The sequence below is a fragment of the Vulpes lagopus genome, chromosome 6 (assembly GCF_018345385.1).
Source record: "Vulpes lagopus strain Blue_001 chromosome 6, ASM1834538v1, whole genome shotgun sequence".
Taxonomy (NCBI): Eukaryota; Metazoa; Chordata; class Mammalia; order Carnivora; family Canidae; genus Vulpes; species Vulpes lagopus.
Window position 1 is genome coordinate 3,697,577 of NC_054829.1, and position 18,390 is coordinate 3,715,966.

The 18,390-nt window shown below is 63.2% G+C and overlaps 1 long non-coding RNA gene across 1 annotated transcript; it reads right to left on the minus strand.

Moving 5' to 3' along the window:
- Positions 1-12,558: 12,558 nt before the first annotated feature.
- On the minus strand, positions 12,559-18,350 carry LOC121492789. Its single transcript, XR_005988296.1, has 3 exons — positions 18,246-18,350; positions 15,594-15,693; positions 12,559-13,427 (listed from the first exon to the last, which is right to left on the minus strand). It is a non-coding gene; the product is annotated as an uncharacterized LOC121492789 (long non-coding RNA).
- Between the last annotated feature and the right edge of the window lie 40 nt (positions 18,351-18,390).

Consider the following 18,390-nt stretch of genomic DNA (forward strand, 5'->3'; position numbering starts at 1 on the left):
AATTATTAGACCAGCCAGAGAACCTAGAAGGGAGAGCTTTCCCTCCCTTTCACCCTACCGTGGAAGGGAAGAGGCCAGGGCTGGACCCTACCCACTGGCCTGGTGGGTACAGATCTGGTCCCTTCTCTAGGGAGGTCCAGGGCCGTGGCTGGAGTCAGAGCCTGAGTCCTGAGCCTGGGGACAGCCCTGCTGACGGATGGCCCGGTGACTCTGCTGGTTGAGGGGTTGCTATGGGCCAGGCTGGTGAGGGAGAGGTAACAAGACACAGTCCCACCTCTGGGAGGTTCTCTGTTTAGTGGGGTGACAAATACATCAATACTTCTGCAGTGCCTTTCAGGGTGTGCTGGGAGCATAACCTAAAGGAGGGCCTGGGATCCAAGGGGAAAGGTTGCACTGGGAGCCAGGAAAGACTTGAGAGAGGAGGGGCGTTGAGGGATGGGTAGGAGTTTGCTGTGTGGGAAAGTGGAAGGAAGGTTTTCCAGGCAGAGGGAAAAGTATGGAGTAGTTAGGGAGTCGCCGTCTCTATGGTGGTGTTGGAGTGGAGCGCCTGGGGCATGAAGACGGGCTCCACGGGCTGGCCTCAGCCTGGTCCTGTGTGCCCAGCCCCCCTGGCCCCGCCCCCCTGAGGCAGGGGAAGACTCCAGAACACTGTTTCAGGACAGGGTCTCTGCAGGGGAGCGGTGAGCCCCGATACAGAGAGTAGGAAGTACACAGCAGGGGGACAGGGCTGAGGAAGAGAGGTCACTGAGGGCGACTCTGGGGTTCCTGGTGTGGGCAGTGGTGGGGCCGCTCTCAGAGGAGGGACTGGAGGAAGCATCCCGCGGGTCACAGGCATGCAGCATCCTTGCCTGGGGGGGTCACCTGTGCGGTGGCCTATGGCCAAGCAGTGCCCACCAGGGCTCCGGGACCCCCACGGGGGCGCCTGGGCTGTCCAGCTGGAGAGCTCACGGGGTGCGGGGCCCTGGCCAAGCCCGGGTGGGTTTAGCAGCCATGGGGACTCTGTGGCTTCTGCATCGCCAACCAAACTCGGACCTTCTGGTGTTTACGGTTGGCAAAGTGTAACTTCCTGTTTTTAAGAGAAAAGGATTAGAAACGCTTATTAAAAAGCCCTTTGAAGGCATCAAAAGACTTCCTGAGCATCAAGTGACTCTTACAAAAGAGCCATTTAATGATTTAAGCAACGAGAATGGGAAACATACCGGCCCGACCTCCTTGGGGCCTCACCAATTCTCACCAGGCCCGGAGAGGCTCGGCGGCCACGTGCGGTGTGGGCCGAGGGACCCGGGCAGCGCAGGGGCTGTACGGGGTGCCCATGGCAGGTGCGTCTGACCACCCTCCGCTGGTTGTCTCTTGTCTCCAGCACCCCAAATCCCCTCAGGCCTCTTGGAGGCCCCAGGGCGCCCCCACACTGCCCCGGGGCTGACCTCCCATCCCTGCTCCAGTGGCTCACCGCCAGCCTCAAATCTGCCCATCACTGTGTTGACCGCCTGCCTCCAGGTGGCCCTCGGCCTGGCCTCCACCTGTGTGTCCGTTCTGTATGTTCCTTGTCCCCAGATGCCAGTCCTGATGTTGCTCGGCCGAGGCCTCCTCACTGACCTCTGGCTGTGCTCTCTGGTGTCCGTTCATTCCCTGCCCCCTCCTGCCTCCTTGGGGTCCCCGTGCTGGACACAGAGGAGATGCAGACCCTGCCCAACTCTCACTGCCCGTCCATGCAGGGAGACCTCGGGCTTGGCCCCGAGAAGGTACAGTAGGGGCCGGGTGCCCTTCATCCTTGCTGGGTCCCGGGGCCACCCTGGGAAGCCAGAGGACAATGAATTTCTTCCTTCCTTCCTTTCTCTCTTTTAAAGATTTTATTTATTCATGAGAGACACAGAGAGAGGCGGAGACACAGGCAGAGGGAGAAGGAGAAGCAGGGCTCCCTCCTGGGACTCGATCCAGGACCCCAGGATCACGACCTGAGCCAAAGACAGATGCTCAACCATCGAGCCACCCAGGTGCCCCCATGAATTTCTGTTTAGTTTTTTAAAGATTTTATTCATTTATTCATGATAGACACACACACACACAGAGAGAGAGAGAGAGAGAGAGAGAGAGAGAGAGGCAGAGACACAGGCAGAGGGAGAAGCAGGCTCCATGCCGGGAGCCCGACGTGGGACTCGATCCCTGGACCCCAGGATCACGCCCTGGGCCGAAGGCAGGTGCTAAACCACTGAGCCAGCCGGGCTGCCCCTGAATTTCTGTTTAATATAGGAAGATAGAGCTGTGGCCACAGATCCCTCAAGAGCCCTGCGGTCAAGCCAAGCGCCCTGGTTTGAGGACCCCTCCCGCTCAGCGTCCCAGCGGTGATGCTGCCCCCGTCCACCCGCAGGCCCCTGACCGCTTCCTCTGCCCGGGCTCCCCGGTGTTTTAGGAGTCCCCCTGCCCGCGAGCTGGAGGCCCCGGACTCAGCCGCGTTCCTCCCCCTGAGCCTGCCAGGTGCCCCTCGCTCGGCGCCTGGGCCTGGTGACCTCACGTGCCCTCCCAGGATAACCCCCGGTGCCACTTCGCGCTCCCGGGTTCTGCTCCAAACAGGATACGTTGTTACTTAGGCAGCCATTAAACACTTCAGGGCTCCCAGAAAATGCCAAGGAATTCTTGGAATAAAAATGACAATGAATAAAGTTGCCTGGAAATGAGGCTACGGGGCTGGATTTGATTATGCCCCACTTAGCAGAGAAAGTTAGCTTAGTACAGCTGAGGCGAGGTGAGGCTTCCATTTGCTTCGGTAAAAAAGATGCTTTTCATCCCCCCCCCCCATGGGGCCTGTGATTGTGGGGGGGCACAGAGTCAGGAGTGTGGCTGAGCTGAGGTCATTTCTGCAGGGCTGCGCCCCCGGTGTGGGCCGGGGGCCTCGTCTCCAGCACCGTGGCTGTGGGTGTCGGTGTGGACGAGGCACAGATAGCAAACACGGCGGCACTTCCGTCACCCCATGCTAAGTGGAGCCCCGGGTTCCCCCCCCCGGCTCCCTGATGGTTGGCCTCCCTCCGTGTCCCCGCTCCTGCTGGACCATGCACACTTCCCTCTCTGCGCCCCCACAGCCCTGCCCGGGCCCCCCCGGGGCTCCCCTGCCATCAGGGCGCAGGGTCTTCAGCACAGGCAGTCGGACCCTGATGCTTCCGTGCTCAGTACTCTTCTGTAGCTCCCTGTGGCTGCAGACGAAGACGGGGCTCCGGCCCCTGGCCCGTGATGCTTCATTTTACCGCGTGGACTGGACTGAGCCTCGGGGGTGGGGGGCAGGGATTTGGTCAAACGTTGTTTTGGGTGTTTCTGAATGAGATTAACACTTACAAGGTCAAGCGAGTACTGAGTACCGAGTACCGAGTACTGCAGACGGTCCTCCCGACTTCAGGTGGGGGGTGGGTGGCTCATGCAGCGGGTCACAGGCCTGAAGACGACAAAGGCTGACCTCCCCGGCCTGCCTGCCTTTGAACTGGGACCCCGCCTGGTTCCTGCCTTTGGACTCCCACTGACACGTCAGTCTTCCCGGGGCCTTGAGCCTCCTGGTTTCCGCCGTTAGCTCGCCTGGGCCTCAGGCCTTTGGAGGACAGTGCTGTCCTCTGCACGTGTGTCCCCGAAATTCATATGGTAAAACCTAACCTCCAAGGTGACGCTGTGAGGAGGCCAGCCTCGCGGGGAGATGGCTTGGTGCCCTTGTGGAGACGCCGCAGGGAGCTCCTGGTCCCTTCCACCACGTGTGGATGCGGCCAGAAGCCCTCGCAGGCCGGCGCCGCGCTCTGACCTCAGACTTCCAGCCTCCGGAGCTGTGAGGAGTGGATTCCTGTGTTCACGAGCCCCGGTCCGTGGTCTCCTGTCGCAGCAGCCCCAGCAGATGGAGAGGGCGGGCACCGAGGCTGCGGGCCGCTCCCCTGCAGACCTGGGGCTGGCCTCCCTTGGCAGCGCCCGGGTCCATCTCGCTCCCTCTGTCCACTCCCCGCCGGGAGGCCTTGCAACACAGCTCCCGTCCCCAGGTACCAGGAACGCAGCTCCTTAGGACAACTGGATGTGCCCTCTTCCCCTGCTGGAGGCCAGAGGTCCGAAGTCGGTCGCCTGCGTGGGATCACCCTGTGGCCAGTACCGAGCTCCCTCCGGAGGCTCTAGGGGAGGATCTGCCCCCGCCTCTCGCAATTTCTGGTGGCCCCAGGGACCTGGGCTTGCGGCCACCTCTCTCCAGCATCTGCTTCTGCCTTCCCGTCTGTTTGTCCCTCTCGTGCCCCACGGAGAGGGACCCTTGGTGGCATGAGGTCCCACCTGACTGCTCCAGGGTCATCTCCTTATCTCAAGACCGTTGACTGAATTCCGTCTGCAAATGCCTGGCCTGAGAAGGGGGAGCACTCCCAGTTTCCAGGGGTCGGGGTCTAGCTTCTAGGGGGCCGAGGCTCACCCCCTGTCTTGGCCACAGTGGACTTCCCTGGTGTCCCCATGCCCTGGAGTTGCACGCAGAGTCATGCTTCATGAGCGTTCGCTAGGGAGCAGGTGAATGAGCGAGAACCAGAGGCATCTCCTGTCTTCCAAGTGGCCTCCGCGCGCCCCTCTGGAGTCTGTGCCAGGCGATAAGGCCCATGTGCCCGCTCACGCACACACCAACACCGACAGCAGTCTCCACAGCCTGCGGCTTTCCTGGAGCGATTCACCCAGGACTCGCGTGTCCTCTCCTTTCCTTCATTTCCCCCAACTCTGCGCCGTGATACGATGCGCCTGGGATGTAGTGATCGGAGAAAGCGCCCCGTTCAAGCCTTCCGATGCCTGTGGCCCTGGGGGGCCAGGCCCTGGCTGTGACCAGCTTCCCCTGAGCACCTCCCGAATGCTCTCAGAAGCCTCCCGGCCGGTTTAGCTCCCAAGGTTGGTGTGTGCGACTTTACACGTTGTGCTCAGGCTGGGAGCACGTTTCATAAATATCCATGCTCATCCCTCTCCTCTCTGTCCAAATCTCAGAATCAGTTCTGAGACTCACCCTGCGGGGTGGGGGTGGGCTCCCCTCCCAGGCAGGCCTGGGACTCTGACTCGGCCTGGGCTCGGTCCCTGGGCTCCCCCTGGCCCTCCTGCCCTGGATCTCGGGGCTTGCTCCTCTCCCCCGCTTCTCTGCCTCAACCCTGCTGAGTCCTCAGCCCTTCCTCCTCGCTCCCCAGTCCTGGGTCTGATGGACCCACTCTGTCCCCTGCAGGTCCAATGGACGGGGTGGTTGGAGCTCCCGTGTGGCCGGGCTCTCGGCCACCCCCTGCCCACGCCACTTCTAGGGCACAGCTCAGCCACAGCACCACCACCAGCAGGATCCTGGGGGGCCGACAGCACGGGCTCTAGAGTCAGAAAGCTGCGTTCACATCCCAGTGCTTCTACTTTCTAGCTCTGCGACCCTGGATGAATTATCGGGCCTCAGTTAGCCCAGCTGTTTAAGGGGGATGACGGCAGGGATTCCCACGGCGTGAGGCTTCAATGCACCACGCACGTAAAGCACACAGCACCGCGTAGACAGGACCGTCACTGCTGGCCTCCGAGGTTCTGAGGTTGGCAGCGAGTGAGAAGGGCTGGGGAAGGAGGCGGGGCTTGGCCTTCCTCAGACTTCGGAAGGGCCGAAGTACTTGATGTTAACAACGAACAAGTGGGTGGGCGGATGGGTAAGTAGACAGGTGGACGGGGGCTGGACCCATCAGTCGTCGGGTGGGTGAATGCTCTGATGGGGGGCTCGGTGACGGCTGGCGGCTGGGTGAGCGAACCGCGTGTGAGTGGTGGATGGTTCATCAGTGGGAATCCATACACAAGTGGTTGCATTGTTGGGTGGCTGGATGGACCAATGGTTGGCTGGCCGGCTGGCTGGATCGATGAATGGACTGAATGATACCTGAACAGGTAGATGGGAGGACAGATGGGTGGACAGGTAGAGTCAGTTGGATACTTCCACGGACGTTTTTTGGCTGGCTTTCTTGTCAATGAACTGATGGGCTGATGCCAATGGGGATGGATGAATGGAGGGGGCGGCATCTTAGCTTCTTGCGTTGGCTGTGGAATTCCTAGTGGTCAGGTAGGATGGAGTGCAGGGCTAGAGGGGATGTAGGTTGCAGGTGGCCCTGCCCAGGGCCCCGTGTGGCCTCTGGGTCTATCTAGGCCGTGGAGCTTCCTCCAGGACAGCTGGCAGCCAGGGCCAGGGCCAGGACAAGCCCCGATCTCACTCCTGGTGGCCGGTAGAGCTGGGGCGCAGGAGGCACTCAGCCTGGCACCTAGTTCTCTGGATTAGTGCTTCCTGCCTTTCTTAAAACTCCTTGTTTGGCCTGTTCTGCAGGCCTGGTAGGCCTGGGGGTCTGGACGTGGGGCTGGCTTTGGGGGTTGACAGGAGGGGCTGCGGAGTGTAGCTCACTGGGGGCAGAGGGCAGGACCACCGGGAGGCCGATAGCACAGCTGCTGCCCCGGGCTAGCCCAGGAGCTTGGAAACCCCAGGGGAGCCTGTGTCAGAGTCTGGGATGGGTTGGGATGGGGGTGCGGGCTGGAGAACTGGCTCTGCTCCCGTTTGCTCCATGACTTGGGATATTGCTTCTCCACCCCTGGACCCGGGCTGCTTGCCCTGACCTTCACAGGCTGGGTTAGGAAGTCCTCCTGTACCCCAGAGGAGGCAGGGTGGGGTGGGGACCTCAGATGTAAGACAGAAGCTGCTCTTTCCCTCCCCGAGGGAGGGCCTTCGTGCTCACGCCCTGCCCTGACCTAGTTGACAGCGCTGGAGGACTCTGGGGGACACTGCCTGGCCGCGTCTGGTGGGCAACTGTGGGGTTCTGGGGCAGATGGGGAACCACAGTGAGCCCGAGGCGGGCCAGTGTGGGCTGAGATGAGGCTGCCAGACACGGGCTCACGTCCAGGCTCTGCATGGAGACCAGGCTCCAGCTAATTAGCTCCCACCCACCCACATCCTCCCCTCCTCCCACACCCAGGCTCACGTGCATGCTGCCGATGCACCCCCATACCCCCAGCACCCCCAGATCCGCCCTCTGCAGACAGCCCCCACAGCAGCCCACCCCACGCGCCCCCACAACTCCCACTGCGCATCCGCCCACACTGCCTGGAGACACAGTTGCATTGTCTCCTCCCCGTAGGCACCTGTCACCCCTGTGGTCATAATTACCCACATGGTGAGCACATCCACTCGCCTCCACACAAATGTGCCCCCACCCAGACACGCCCCCCATTTCCCAGCCCCCACATGTGGTCTGGGTCCCTGTGGGCTGGGTGGAGCCGGGGTGGGCTTTCCAGGGGCCTTGATGGACCACCTGCCCCTACACCCACCTCCACCACCTCCAAAATGAGCCCCACTGACCTGGATTGGGAGCCATGCAGTAGAGCTCAGGGAGGCCTTTCTGAGTCCTGCAGGTCCAGGCCTTGGGGTCAGGCACCCCATTTCTGCCCCTCTGGGTCTCAGTCTCCTCATTTACAATGGGCTGCTGATGCCCAAGGGGCCCGGATGTGCCCGCCACATAGCTCCACATCCTCCTCTGGCTGACGGTGACCTGCTTCTCCCTCACCCGCCCCAGGCGACCTGCTTGTGCCTCCCCCACTCTTCACCCCTACTCCACTGCCACCCCCTACCTTCCTCTCCCGCTGGGTTCCATGACAAACCGCACCCCCCCCCCGGCGTCCCCCACCCCGCCCCAGTCTTCCTTCTCATCCCACATCAGTTTCCACATCCCTGGGGGGGCCCCAGTCACCACTGTGGTCTCTCATCCTTGTGCCCCATGGATCGAAAACCCTCCCTGCCGTCCCTCCCTACCCTGCCACGGCGCACCCCGACTCCATCCACACCCAGCTGGCTCTGCCTCGAAAAGCTGGGTCCTGAGCAACTACTCCCCAGCCATAGTCCCCCCCCACCGAGTCCTTAGCCTCCCCACTTGGCCCCTCTGGACGAACCCAAGCCTCGGGGCCCCAAGGGCCTCCGCACATGAGCAAGACGTGCTTCTGATACACAGACCGTGCCTGGGTCACCAGCCTCTGTGCAAGGGGTGGGAGGAAGCCGCCCCTCCTGCCACCCCCTTCCCACCCACCTCGGCTCTCCCAGCCCTGGGGTCAGACCCACCTGCTCTTGCCTGTGACTGCCACCCTGTCGGTTATGTCGCCTTCTGCATCCTCTCCCCCGCATCTCTTCTCCTCTGCATCCCTTCTCTCCTGCATCCCCCACTCCCTGCATCCTCTATCCTGCATCCCCTCTGTCCCCTGCATCCCCTCTCCCCTGCATCCTCTATCCTGCATCCCCCATCCCCTGCATCCTCTATCCTGCATCCCCTCTGTCCCCTGCATCCCCTCTCTCCTGCATCTCCTCTCCCCTGCATCCTCTATCCTGCATCCTCTCTTCTCTCTGCATCCCCTCTCCCCTGCATCCTCTATTCTGCATCCCCTCTCCCCCCTACATCCCCTCTCCCCTGCATCCCCTCTCTCCTGCATCCACTTCCTGCATCCCCTCTGTCCTGCATCCGTACTCTCCTGCGTCCTTACTCTCTTCCGTCTTGTTACTTGTGCATCTTCCCCTTCCTGCAGCCTCACTCTGTCCTGCACTACTGGATCCAGGACTCAACTTGAGGCTCCTAGTAAACAAAACCAAACCTGCCCTTAATGCTTAGCTTCCTCTAGCCTCCTTCCAGCCCCTCTCTGTAGAGCAATCTGTGGAAGTGTCCACACTGCCGTCGGACCCCCACTCAGGGCTCCTGGGCACAAGAGGCTTCAAACCCCTCTGCGGCTACCTCCTTAGGTGCGGTGGGCGCTCGTGCACACTCTGCTTGCTATGTGTCTCAGGATGTGAGTCCGAATGGGCCACATGAGAGGGGGTGCTCTGTAGCCCACTGGCTTCCACCTGGGCTCGCCCATGGCATGTACCACCAGGCCGTGGAGTGTGGGAGGAGAGCAAGGTGGTGTGTTGGTTTTTTGGTTTTCTCCCTGCAAGATTGCTGTGGGCTGCCTGGACCCCTGAACAAAGGACCTTACTCCTCCCAGGGCCCTCTGCACCCAGCTCTACCCTCTGGCTCTGGGTTCTAGACACTGAGTCACTCCCCTCTTCTAGGGGCCACCCCTCGGCTTGCCTGGGCCATCTTACCCACAGCTAAATTCAACGGACGCTGACCACTGCTGAGCACCAGCACCTCTGTTCTGAGCCCTCTGTGCCCAAGCTCCCCAGACCCGGCTGCTGGGACACCTCGGGGAAACATGCCCCAAACACCTGCTGACATGCTTGTCCCCATCTCAGGACTGAAACTGTCAACTGCCTGCCAACCAGGTTTCTCTCCAGCCACAACCTCCTCTGCAGCCCAGTCCCTGGCCTGCACCCGCATCTCGGCTCCCACTGCCCCCGCACCTCCATCTGTGCTCCCACTGCCCCCGCACCCCCATCATCTCTGCTCCTGCTGCCCCTGCACCCCCATCATCTGCTCCCACTGCCCCTGCACCCCCATCATCTGCTCCACTGCCCCTGCACCCCCATCATCTCTGCTCCCACTGCCCCTGCACCCCCAACATCTCTGCTCCCACTGCCCCTGCACCCCCATCATCTCTGCTCCCACTGCCCCCGTACCCCCATCATCTCTGCTCCCACTGCCCCTGCACCCCCATCATCTGCTCCCACTGCCCCTGCACCCCCATCATCTCTGCTCCCACTGCCCCTGCACCCCCAACATCTCTGCTCCCACTGCCCCTGCACCCCCATCATCTCTGCTCCCACTGCCCCCATCCTTCCCTCACACGCAGGTGTTCCTCCCCCTTCAGCAGCGGCTCACTCCCCTCCCCGCCCCTGCAGCTCCAGGCTACAGCCACTCCCAGCTGCTTTCTCTTGTGTCCAAGTCCAGGGGAGTCTACGATCCTGAGATGAGACCTTCAACATGCAGTTCCCTCTGCCTGCGTCACCCTTCTTCTCCTGCTTTGCTGGTCTGCGGCCTAACACCCCCACATAGCTGACACGTCCACGGTGGGGATGTAGTGCTGTCACTCAGGCGGCTGTGGTTAGCCATGCAGATGGAGGGGGGCACTCGGGGGACATAACCTAAACACAGCCCTTGCCCTATCGGTCATGTGAGGGCCACATGTTGGGACAGGGACTCTGGCACGCCGTCTCAAAGCCCTGCCCGTGATAGAGACCTAGGAGAAGGTGAGGCCCTTTCCGGTCTCTGTCCTGTGATGCTGGAATTGGGATCAGGGCTCCTGTTGGGGGAGTGTGGGTGCCCTCCTCCCTCTCAGGCCCCGGCAAGGCCGCACCCCCATCCAGCAAGGAGATGCCCAGGCCTCCTACAGTCCAGCCTTGCTCACCCTGGGGGCTCTCGGCCTTACCCTGCCTGACCCCCGCCAGGCCCCGGGCTGTGGGGCCTCCTCTCCAGCCCTCGCAGACTCCCCCGGTGGCCGCTAGTGCTGGCAGGGCCGGCGTGACCGGAGTCTTGATTGTAGACGCGGCTCCAGGAATTAGGTGGCTGTGTCTGCAGCCCCTCCCCCAGGGTGGTGGGTTGTTGTTTTCATGCTTCCCTACAAGGAGCAGGTGACACACAGGGACACGGGTCAGGGCGAGGGCTCGGGTCCGGATCCCTGGTGACCATGGGGTCTGGGCCCTGCCCGGCAGTGCCCACCCCGCGGAGGCCCCGGGGTCCAGCAGGAGCCTGTCGTGGGGGCTGCCGGTGGCCCGAGATAACCCCCCTCAGCCTCCTGTTAGGAACGCGGCGGTGGGGGGAGCGGAGCTCGTTGGCTCGGCGACGTGGAGTGTTTGTCATGTTCTGCGATGTGGCTGTGGACGCCTGCCATCATTTATCATCATAATTAAGTGCAATTTGGCAGGGGGATGGGTGGGGGAGCTGACAGTCCCCTCACCGCGCCTGTCAGCGACGTGAGCGTGTGCCCCGGCAGCCCAGGTGGAAAGGGTGGGGGACGTCCCGCCTAGCCCCTGGGCTGGTGACGTGTGGCCCCGATGGACCCTGTATCCTGCCCCCTCTCCTGCCCCCCTCTTCCCGGCCCAGCCGAAGTCACCGGCTCACCAGGAGCCCGGCCCCGGGTCCAGGCTGCCTGGGGCCGGCTGCAGCCCCCGGGGTGGCCAGCTTCCCGCGGGTGGCCTCCATGGGGCTGGCTTGAGGCCAGCTGCTCCCGTCCTTGGGGTACGTGGGAAGCAGCCATGAGAACAGCTGGGGGCAGGGCCTGGCCTCAGTGCCCCCGGGCCTCTAGCTGACCCCCGGAGAGGGGGGCTGGGCAGCGGGGCCCCGCTGCCTTCGTGCCCACCCACCCTCTGCCTGCCTCTCGGGGCTCCCTTTGCTGTCGGGCCTTCAGGGAGACCCTCCTGAGCACAGCAAGGCCGTGTCCCTGAACGGTCCTCCGCTTGTTGCCGCTTAATTACACGCCTAACTCTTCTGTAAGTGTCCGTCTTTCTCACTAGACCGCGAGCCACGGAGGGCACGGACCGCGCCTGCGCTGCGCCCCGTGGGGGGTGCCCGATGCACCTGCAAGCCAATGAGCGCTGCGAGCTTGTCAGGCTCGCTCCGGGGCGCCGGGCCGGAGTCAGGGCTGCAGGCTTACACGCTCACGCAAGGGCGACACGAGCGCTTGCTGGGTGACTAAGGGAGAGTACGTAACCGGCAGGGGTACCGCAGGGACGCTGGCCTGCAATGGGAGGAAGAGTTGGAAGGGGGACTTCTTGGAGGAGGTGAGCTCTGAGCTCTGGGACGTAAGGAGTCGGCATGAGATAAACCCAGAAATAGGGACCATTGAGGAGACCACCACTGGGCAAACACGCTTAGGGCCTGGCCTGGGTCAGGCTGGGTCAGGGGGCTGTTGGTCTGGACACAAGGCCTCCTGATGCTTCCCCACCAGTGGGTCAGAGGCCTCCATTCACGTGGCTTCCTCTGGGAAGGCAGGAGCCAGTAGCCAGTAGCGTGAGGCTTGCTCCGCAGGGCCTGCTCCCAGCCCAGCTTCTTAGACCAGGGAGAGTAAAGAGGTTCGATCTCGCTTGTCAGCTTTGATCCAGATGGCTGCCTTGCGTCCTGTGTTGAGAAGGTTTCTGATGTTCAGGATGAGCCCCGTGGGAAAGCCTGATTGGTAATGGATTAGTGATGTCTGCCACGGGCACCGGACTCACAGGTCGGGGCTCGGGTGCAGCAGATTCCTGGCCTAGACTGCAGATCACAGACTTATCAGGCTGGACAGGGTCTTGGGCATCACGGAAACGGGGACTCAGGGGAACAGCAGGGATTTGCAAGCCGACGGCAAAATGAGGCTTGAGCCCCGGCCCGTCAGGCTCTTTCCCGGCCTGTGCCGCTTACCTTTCCTACTGGCGGGGAGGCTGCCCCAGTCAGGGGAGGGATCTCCGGCTGGGTCACTGCACGTGGCGTGTGGGGAATGGGCCACGTGGCCTGGAGCAGGTGGGGCCGTGGGAGGAGGGAGGAGTGAAAGCTCTGGGGAGCCCCATACCCACCCACCAGGCCCACTTCTGACCCTGTGACCCTACGCAGGCCACATCACCTCGCCAACCTCATCTGTACAATGCACTCAATCAGGTTGTTTTAGGGTTGAAAGAGAACATTCTATGAATACTTGCTAAAGCATTTATTAAAGAAGCAGGTCTGGTGCTGGTGGCTGAAACAGACACAGCCCCGCCCCCACGTTGCTTACTGTTCTGCTGGGGAGACCAGCTTTGCTCAAATAGTCACCCCTGGAAAAGTGCGATCAGACCCATAGGTAGGTTCTGTAGGGACGATGTCGGGGTCTTGGCCCACAGCGAGCACTAAGACGGCAGCCACAGTGACTGGCATCTTTCCTGGGGGTTGTGCCAAGGGGAAGTCTGGGGTGAGGACAAGGGTGCTGGGATATGCAGCCTGCACAATCCCCCCCCCGCCCGCGAGGGGCACCTTTATGGCCCACCGAGGCACCGACTGGGCACACCGGCCCACCACTGGTCTGGCTCACCATGCCGGGCCCTCCACCTGAAAGGGAAGCCTGGCCCCTTGGCCTTGCTGTCCTTGCGGCCCTGCACAAATGCATGAGCCTCAGGAAGCCGGGCTTCCCCTCCCGAGACGGTGGTGGCGGGGGGCCACGGTGGGGAACTTGCGGTCTGGAGGCCCTGCCGCTGTGGCTGCTGCCCACTCGTGGACGGTTCTTGAGGCCTCACTGGGGCGTCAGGCTGAATCCAGGACACAGGCTCCCCTCCCGGAGGCTCAGAGTGGAGCTCCGATGTCCAGGCCAGGTCGCAGGGGCCGCGGATGGCAGGGCGTTGGCGTGGTGGGCGCTTGAGGCTGCATTCTTGGTCCCCAATCCCCAATCGTGAGGTCACCTGCTCCCAACTTGGGCCACGCCGCACCCACCGGTGCATCCTGTTGGGGCTGGTGGAGACTCCCAAACCAGCACCCAGCCTCTTCCTTCGCCTCCTCTCCCGAATCTTCTCCGTGGAGGGCTGTGGGCACCTGACATGACACACAGGGTTGAGGAGGGAGCCCTGGGTCCTCCCTGGGCCCTTGCCTTGTTCCCTCCAAGTACCCCCAGCCCAGCACACACTAGGTGAGCAGCAAGCAGCTGTGGGGGCCACTCTAAATCCCACAACCACTGTTGAGACCCCGGGTAGCTGGTGGGGCAGCAGGGTGGGAACTGCTAGGGCTCCTGGGCCCGGATCGCCTGGGGATGAGCTGTAGTTGGGGAAATGGAACATGATCCCCCGGATTAGTGGATCCAGGAAGCGAGGCTGGCCTGGCAGCGTGGCTTGCACGGTCCTGGGGATGGCAGGGATGTCCTGTGGTGGGTGGGCTGCTGGAGCGGGGCAGGATGCAGGGGTGTAGGGGGCAGGGAGCCGTGGGCCCTGTTCTCAGGCACGCAGTGACCCGCTCCCCCCCTTCTCCTTGTGGCTGTGAACTGGACTCTACAGTTTTCTCACGCACAGCCCCGGACCCTGGGACCTAGTGCTGAGGCGAGAGCTGCTCCCAAACTATCCCCACAACGCGTCCCACCCCCTCCCCACCTCCTGATTCTGGGACCCTCCCTGCAAAGGCCCATTTTGCAAACTGTGAAGCCCTGTGACCGCTCGGGTTGTGTGTCTTCCCGGCCCAGAGCAGGGCACGGGCCAGGGTGAGGGGTCCGGGTTCCCGGCCTCCAGGCCAGGCGGGCACCCGGGAAGGTGCCCCGAGCCGCGGCCCTGCAGGGCTTGGCACAAGCACACGGTTCCCTGGGGCCGCTGTTTTGCAATCCTTCTTGGCCACCGACCCCCGTTTCTCTGGCAATTGCAGGTTTTCTCGGCTGTGATTTGGATGATGTTTTTTCCCTTCTAAACAACCACTCTGGAAAAAGGGACTCTAACTTTGAACGAGCTGGCTTCAATTGTTCTGCTCCTTTCCACAAACAGCACCCTCTCCCCACTGCGCCCCCCCGACCCCCGCTGCCCCAGCCAAATTCTCCCCCACATGGCTGCGGTGGGGGGTCACCGTGAAGCGGGGTTGTTGGCAGGGGCGGGGGCGCTCACCCTTGGGGTGGGGTCTCCGCCTTTGGGGCCACATTGTCCAGTCCGTTCAGACTCATCCCTGCTCGCATTCAGGCCCACGAGGGATGTTTCCTGAGCACCTACTATGTGCCGGGCACCCCTCTGTCTCTTCCTCTCCTGTCATCAGCCCCACCCGGGGGGGTCTTCAAGGAGGAGACAGTTGGCAAATGGCAGGACTGGCTTCGAAGCGAAGTCTGTGCGTCCCCTGCCCTGCCCTCCTGTCGCTGAGCACTTGAACGGGAGCCCTGCTGCTGTCATGATGCCTCCCAAGGGCACAGTTCCTCACGGTTTCGGTGTCACCTGGATGCCGCCTCGGACTTCTCAAGTCCATCAGGACTGACGCTCAGGGACTCAGGCCCAGAGAGGCCGGGAAGCTTGCCTGAAGCCACACAGCTGTTAGCGGTGGGGCAGGGACCTGACCCCAGGGCCGCGTGAACAAAAGGGCCTCAGTTTTCGTGCATGCCTGTGGACTGGCGTTCAGGAGTGGCCTTTCTGGACGTGAAGGGCCCGGTTCCAGAGACGAGCTCCTCCATCACCTGCCTGCACCGTGGCGGGGGACGGAGCCCTCGCAGGGTCCTTGGGGTCAGCTCTGGTTTCAGTGGAGGAGCAACTGAGCCCCGGTTGAACGGGACCTCAGGGGCAGGGCCGGGGCCGGAGCTGTGATCTCTTGGGCCTGCCTGGCTCTGCACCCCAGGATCTTACTGCTACACCTGGCAACGGGGAGACCTTAAGCTTGGCATCTTGGTCTCTGCTCCAGGCCAACTGAAGACTCCACATGGCATAGGGAAGTTGGTCCCTGTTAGCCCGCGGGGACCCTGAACTCCTAGGAGCCACGAGTCCCATGTCTACCTTCCCTGATTCTGCTGTCCCCTTGGTAGGGGGCACAGTGACCCTGGGTGCACACGGGTCCTCCAGGTAGCACGCCTGGGCTCTGCGCCCCTGGGACCTCAAGGCCTCCCAGGCTGTGTCTGGGGAGCCTCTCGTGCTGAGCCCTCATTTGTCTCTATGGGACTCGGCCCGTTGCCTCTGCAGCCCCCTCCCTCCATGGTCCTCCCTCCAGGGGCTCTCCCCAGCCCGGCCCCCGCTGCTGCCCCTCCCTCACCTGCACCTTTCCTCCGACACTTGTCTGTGGTCCCAGCACCCGCCTGGTGCTGGTGGATGCTTCTTGAAGAAAGGAACAGACCCTCTAGGATAGGACGTCCCTGCACAGAAAATATAGCAGCATTTTAACTTTTGGCCAGCAATGACGTGGACGGGTGTCAATTTAAACAAAGGCGTGGGATTACACGTAGCTGTGAAAAGCAGCCCCCTTCCCTCTGCCGTGCGCAGCCGCGACCTCAGAGGATGCTATGGGAGGCCACATTTGGAGTGCTTTTACAAGCCGGCTCCTCTGTGCCAAGATTTCCGGAACGAGGAGCTGGGCTTATGACCTCTTGGAGCCCCTCCCAGCCAGCCACAGGCTCCTGGCTCTGCCTACCAGGCAGTCCCTGAAGTGTACTCAGACTCTGAGTGGGGACAGGGGCCCAGCCAAAGTCCAAGCCCTGGATCGTGTCAGGGAGGCCCCGGGATGTGGACGCATCGGTGTTGAGCTGGGAAGGTGAGCCCTGGCCCCTGGGCCCCACAGCCAGGCAGCCTCTCGGGCCAGCTCCGGGGGTCACCCAGCCGCGCTTCCTATGGACAGGTCTCACCCTACAACCCCCGGCAGGACCTGCGCCGTGCAGGGCCCAGCCCTGAGCCCATCCGAGGTCCCCGACGCACCCAGAGGCCTTGCACTGTCCCCCCAGATCCTTTGCTCCCTCCGACTGCTTCTTTGCTGGGAGTTTAGGGGTGACGCCAGGGGAGGCCAAGGAGGCCAGCTTAGCCGTCCCGCCTTCTGTTCTAACCCTTGGAGTAAACAGGAACATTAAATCACTACTTGGGGGTCAGGAAACTGGAAATAATCAAAACACAGTGTCCTGTCCTCGGCCTGGGCGCTGGGCCGCCTGTCACCGACCCAGCCCTGCCGCCTGGGGCTTTCCCGGCCTCGCCTCCGCCCAAGTCACTGCCCCCACCATCTGCTTCGTGGGCTCCGGTGCCCACAGTGGACCACACCCCAGGGTACAATTAGTGAGACACCCGGAGGGCTGGCAGCCGCCCCACACCCACACACGGGCTCCACCCGGCAGGGGACGTCGCCATAGGACTGGACCCCCATCGGCCCTTGGACCCCAGGGAACGGGGGTGGGCACGGGGGGAGGGCCTCAGGGGGTGGTGAGGGGCCTAACAGCTCATGCCTGCCTCCCCTTCTCTGCCCCACCTGCCTGCCCATCACCTGGAGTTCAGAGGCTGCTTAGCTGGCCTGGAGGCGGGGTGGGGGCAGCGGGGGTCTTCTCTGCCATCATGGGGCACTCAGGCCACAAATGCCCTTTCCCACTGACCCTCCTCCCCCATGTGCACTGCAGGAGCTTGTAGGTCTCCCAGGAGCCCCCAGTGGCCACTTTCTGAAGGGAAAACTGAGTCTTGGTGAAGGGAAGTGGCTTCGAGGCTCAGCCCCCAGCTCCGGCCACTTCCCACAGCCCCGGTTCTGCTCCCCGAGGCCCCCAGGTGAAGTGGGGGTGAGGAGGCCTCCTGATCCGCAAGGCGCAAGGCCTGGGCTCCCTGCTTGGCCCCGGCATGAGCTTGCTGTGCCGCCTCAGACACATCTGCGCCTTCTCTGGGCCTCACCTTCCCGCCTCCAGATGGCCCCTAAGGGACATCCCATCTTGGATTCCACTCTGCGGCGAGATGAGAGGGAGTCTGAGGGACGCCCCCAAAGGACGTTTGCAACGCTCCAGCCTGCATGACCCCCCACCACACCCCCGGGCCCTGTCCTGTGCCCTGTGAGCTGGGGCTGCCTGCAGAGTGGGGCCCGAGGGAGGAGCCCCCAGGGCCTGGAGGGAGGGCAGGGGCAGCCCGAGAGATGCCGGGAGGAGGGAGCCCGGGGAGCTCCCGGGACTGGTGTGGGGGAGGCCCGGGACTGCCAGGTGGAGCTGCGGGTCTGGCGGGGTGACTGGCGAGCACCCGGGCCTTCGCAGCGCTGAGCCTCGCTGCACACAGGAGAGGGGCCTGGGCAGAAAGCGGCCCGCCCTGCCTGGCGCCTGGTGAGATGGCCTTCAGGCTGGGCCTCCCAGGCTGAGAAGGGAGGAGAGCTGCCAGGGGCGGCCCAGGGGGGGGACCCGAGGGGGACACCGGGCGGCCCGTCCCCTGTGAACCCACCCCAAGCTGCGCTCTGCCTCCTGAGTGTGTGCACCCCATGCCCCCTCCTCGGAGCCAGGCCGTGACGTAGGGGTGGTGGTGCCCATTCTCCTGCTGGGGAGACCGAGGCCCCAGAGGTGACGTGGCTCGTCCAGACGGGGCAGTGTTCTATGGCCGATGGCCGATCGGGCCTCAGCCCCGGTGGCTCTGAAGACCTGGCTCCCTCTTGCCTGGGCTAGCAGCTCCATCCCGGGCTGTGGGCGTGTGCCCCCCGCTCCCTGCCCAGCGCGGGCTCGCCCCCAGCCCGTCCCCCCAGCCCCAGCAGCAGCGGGAGGGCCACCCTGGGGTCCCCCTCTGCTACCTGCTGGAGCTGCACGCGGGGAGGGGCCGTGTTTTCTCGCTTTGTTCTCCGACTCCTGCCTCCCTGGGTGCCACAGGCCCGGCCTCGGCTCCCAGGGCCTGAATCACTTTGCCTGAGGGGGCGGCTCGGCCCAGAAGTTCCGGAGACTTGAGGCCCACCCTGTCCACCCCAGAAGCAGACCTGAGCATTGGCTCCTGGCCCTTGGGACGGGACACCAGCGTTCCAGTGTATTCCCCGGCGGCGGCCACCCTCCAAGGGCTCCTTCCCCGCCCTGCTGACCTCCCCACCCCTCCTGGTGTCCCGGGATCCCCGCCCACCCGAACCA